Source organism: Topomyia yanbarensis, chromosome 2, assembly GCF_030247195.1.
Source record: "Topomyia yanbarensis strain Yona2022 chromosome 2, ASM3024719v1, whole genome shotgun sequence".
In the NCBI taxonomy this organism is placed as follows: Eukaryota; Metazoa; Arthropoda; class Insecta; order Diptera; family Culicidae; genus Topomyia; species Topomyia yanbarensis.
In genome coordinates, this window is record NC_080671.1 from 7,434,783 (window position 1) to 7,440,043 (window position 5,261).

Below are 5,261 nucleotides of genomic sequence, written 5' to 3' on the forward strand. Positions count from 1 at the left end.
TTTTCTATTTGGTTTAGCCGTTTGGAACTAATATTTTTCCAAACTCTAGTCCAACTAACCGTAGGATTGTCACGAACAATTTTAGGGATAGATAACTTGTCTATAATATTATTTTCAATACTGCTGGATGTGATGTTTACTAACAATTGCTGGGGGAGTTTTCGAAGTGTCTCCCATGCCACCTTAAGGCACGGATAAGAAGATGGAATCACTGACGTATTTGCACCGTTTATCAGATGATGATATATACATGATGCCAAAGGAGTATCATCCATCGATCGCAGGAACCGATTACACAGAAGTGTTCGATACTTGTGAGTAGGAATATAAAGACCCAATCAGCCTTTGCGCATAGGCTGAATAATTTGTTCCATTGATACTCTGGGTTTTCGCTCCCACGTGAATTGGTCAATCAGCTTTGTAAGCTTTGCTGCGTCCTGTTTCGAAATGCTAAGCACAGATGCAACGTACCATAATTTCGACGTAACGAATACATTCAACAATGTAGCTTTTTGATGTATAGTTAGATTGCGAGGTTTGTAGATTCTCATCAGTCGTGACATTTTGCGTATAGTCTGGCTCCAATTTTGCTCTATCATTTTTTGTGATCATTGAGAAATGTTATCCCTAGGATATCGATGGATTCATTGACGTTTAGCCAATCTGGGGTTGACACAGAACATGTTGCACCATCACTAATGTGTATTGCGATTGTTTTAGTCAAACTCAAAATAGCTCCAGAATATTGTTCAAGTTCAATGAATGCTCCCCTAGATTCGAGCCATGTACTACAATAACTGTGATATCACCCGCGTAAGCAACTAGCAGACCCAAGGGGTCGTTAAAAACATCGGTTAGTTTCTCTAGAAGCGGTTGTAGGTAGAGCACAAACAAGTGCATGCTAATTGGATCGCCTTGTCGTACCCCACGCTGTATGTCGAATTCTTGGGTTATATGACCGTTTACTACTACACTCGACCGTGAATTTTTCATTATTTTCCTGAGTAACTGTATCAAGCCATCACCAAAACGCATATCACTCATCACACGAAAAAGGTAAGAATGTTCAACTCGGTCAAATGCGTGGTCTAGGTCAAACGAGATCAAGTAGCCATGGCTTTTCTTGTGGTTTATTTCAGCGTTTCGATTTTTTACTGCGACTTCTACTCCCATTCGAGCACATTTGAGAACAGTTTACAAGGTTATGCGCTGTCATTATACTCTGCATCCTATTTTCTGTGATTCTACTAAGTATTTTGTAGTCAAAGTTCAGCATAGTGAGAGGGCGGTATGCATTTATCGTATTTTCAGTGCACCTTTTTTTACAAAGCACAACAACGCTTTCGACAAACTTTCTTGGGACGTTACCACGGATCGCTTCATTAATGATTAAGTTCAGTTGTCGATGTATGATATCAAACGCCCTCACAAAGAAGTCTTTTGGGATGCCGTTCTATTCCGATTTTCCCGAGGCACTTGATTTAATTGCGTTGTTCTTCGGTGGTTATTTCATTGAATACATTGCGATTTTGCTCTGAGTCGTCAGGGATAATTTTTGTAGTGGTTCGGACGGCACACTCTGGTACATTTCCAGCGGTATACAGAGATTGAAAGTATTGTTGCACATGGGTTTCTATTTCCAAGGAATTAGTTATCTGTGATCCTTGGTGATCGGTAATCTTATTTATGATAGAATTATTTTTTTCCTCGCGCGTTCGTCTAATTGATAAGATAAGATAAGATAAGGTAATATAATGCTTTCGTTGTCAATGAAGCAATCATTCAAGCGGGTGAATTTGGATGATAATTCGCGTTGCATTCGATTTATTTCCGAAATCATCGGTGCGTTTTGATAGAGCTGATCGTAAGCAATTTTAAGGCGGGAGTACAAGTGTTCGTTCTTGGCATGGAATTCCCTAAACGATTCATTTGTTTTTCTTTTTAAATAACTTTTGATACGCGGTTTGGCATATTCGAGCCACCAAGACATCCAGCATCTAAAGTTTCTCTTCTGTCTTGTCCATAAGTTCCACTTATGCTTGAACTCTTCCAAGTTCTCATCAGTCAGTACATGAGCACGCATGGACCAGTACCCGTAGCCAGTCGCTCGTTCTAGATCAGGTAGACATATGCGGATTTTGCACACCTTATAATCAGAGAATGAGTTAACGTTGCTGTCCGTATGTATTGTAGGAGATTTTCGGAGGCATATATTCTGTCTATTCGCGATTTACTGTTCGCTCTGATGAAACTGAATTCGGTATTATTTCGATTCAACACTTCCCACGTATCGCAAAGGTTTAGATTAAATATTAAATTCTCCACCCACTATCACATAGCTTGCAGCGTTTTAAAGGTAAAAAGGTAGATATTGATGGAAAATTTTTTCACGATATTTATAATTTTGTACTCCGGATGGTGCATAAATGTTGCATATTGTAACTGAGTTATTGATTTTCAATGTGATTATTCTACCGTCAAGACTTCGCTGCACATTCGTTACTGGGATATGTTGCTTAACCGCTATCGCTGTATCTCGCTTAGTTTCATTCGCATTCGTAAATGTATTGAAACTAGAGGTGTGCGCCGATGCATTTTTAATCGGCGGCGGCGTAAGCGACATATTTGGCCGGCGGCGGCGGCGTCACGCCGTTGGACCCTATCGGCGGCGGCGCGACGGCGTGTGTCGGCGTAACAAATATTGACACCTATGTAACTAAAAAAAATCTTGGCAGTACAATTCCTTTCCCAAATTTTCGGGTTCTATTGTATGAGGCACATACAAACAGACGTTACAGCTTGAAGAAAATTCTAAAAAAATCATCGCCCACAATGTACTAGCGACTGTTGAACACATTGCACAAAATGTAATTCTCGCAACCACATCAATTTTTTTTAACTGATGCTCTAATAGTGCCCACCCTGCTTGCGAAATGCAAGATAATGCAAGATTTTTACAGTTGTAAAATTTGAAGAACGAAATAGACAAATTACGACTTCGCATGAAATAATGATTGCAATTGACAAATTTGAAGAATGCAGAGTAACGACTGTATTTCAATGACCCATAATAATTATTTATTGTTCTATATTTGGGAAATTAAGCAACGGTAAAACAGTTTTTGTTTTGTTTGAGGAAATTAGTTCTTGTTGTCGTTTCATTGTTTTTTGTTTCAATTTAGTCTTCCTTACCGTCGCTCCCGCAGATACCAGGTACCCTAACAGGAGGCGTTATTAATGGCATTACTGCGCAGAAATATCACTTTTAATTATCGTGTAAGGACACCTTTGAAGGTAGACACATCCCAGTTAAGCTCAGCCGGAAATGAACCGGAATCCTGGCTGGTTCCAGTTCGTATTCCTGCTACAGTGACACATCCGATTCTAGTTAGAATCGGTTGTGCCACTGGATCCCGTGTACGAACTGGAACAAGCCAGATATCCAGTTCAATTCCGGCTGAACTTTGCTGGGATTACTTCATTTTACAGGCTGACGTTTACTTTTACTTCTTGTAAGTACCAAATGTCCGCGATTATAAGGCATATTCGATTCCATGGCACTACATTTTCTTTCAACGTAAGATTTGCTTATATCTTGAATGCAAAGTATGCTCGATGTGCTGTAATCATACAGATCTGCACCCTGATGAAACCTAAATATACAGTTATTATCATTCATAATAATTCCACGACTTGATGTTTTAGCTCCTGTTGGGATGAAGCTGATCATTAAGCAAGTCTGATTGAAAATGGTCTGAGCGTATCTCTAGTTTTCGTTGCACCTACACACCGCCAATTTCTCCAGCAGTTCCGGGGATCTTCAAATTCTAATCCATTGCATACATCTATTCAGATTCGATACACCGAATCAATTAATTTACTAACATCCTATTATGTGCTTACTCACAGATCGGCATCGTGTTGTAACTTAAGAAATGGTTGTGAACCACTCCCGCCTTGCTCACTTCGACAAGAATGAGTTTCACATTTTCAGCTCATTTTTTTTTTGTTTGCATGAGATTAAAAAGACGCTTTCGGATGGGTGCAGAAACTAAGTAACGCATTTAGCTCTGTGTCAAAATCTTTTCACTAGCGCCACGCTCGCTGATATGGCGCATTTTTGTAATTTAAATCGACCGTTTTACCTACGAGTGATGAAAATTCATCTCGTGTTACGTCCTCTTTGTCTGTGATACCGGGCTGATGCAACTGCCACTGAAAATCTTTCTTGAGTGGGACTAGATGACACGATTAATAATTTATGCGACCAGAAATCTTACCCTCTGCATCGCCACATCAGTGCACCAACGTAGCTAAAAGTCAAGATCACTCTACCCAACTATTCTTCAAGAAAAAAATTCAAAATAGGTCACGATTCAATCAATGATAAATAAACCTCGTATTGAAAATAATTTTTGTGTTTTTACAAAACTAGTTCACGCATAAAAAAAGATTCCATTATACTCAAATTTTTAGTAGGTACCTGAATATGTTTAATATTTTTATGACTCTAGTTCATAATTTGATGATACATTGCTTTATATTAACTTTATTGACTGAAAAAGTAAAGAATTGAAGGATTGTGCAACGATTTTCCTAAATTCTCGTCGTGTTATCGTGATATTTTAGTCTTGAGCTTACCGTCGGATTTTTTACACAGAGTCACGTGTCTTATAGTTTTCTTAATTATTTCACGGACATGAATTGTGGCTAGGTAATGTATTTTTGGTGCTCAGCGCAGTTTCATTTAATTTCGAAAATTACACTGAATCTTAACAAAAGAATAACAGGGTTACAGGCAGGGATGCCATTATGCCAGATTTATCTGGCACAGCCAGAGGTTTTGGCAGCTTCCAGACACAAAGACAAATCTATCATTCTGTCAGATTTTTAAGTTTTGGAAGCAGCTGCATGCACATTTTGGAAATTTGGGTAAACATGTCCCAAATTTTACAAAAATCGATTGACGCACATTCTACGAAAACTCAAATATATGCCAAATTTCGATGACTATGAGGTCGCTGTCAAGTGCCAGATTTTGCCAGATATTTTTAATTGAACTGCCAGATTTTCTTTGAAAAATAGTGGCAACCCTGGTTACAAGTCCTAGTAGTTTCCTAGTATCTAATACTCGCACCTATGAGACTGGTTGCTAGCAGTTGTACACAATAGCTCGCATAGAAATTTCAAAACCAAAGAGTAGAGCGAATAATCCATGAATAATAGTCTGAATTCTTTGTAATTGTTTACGTAAGTATATT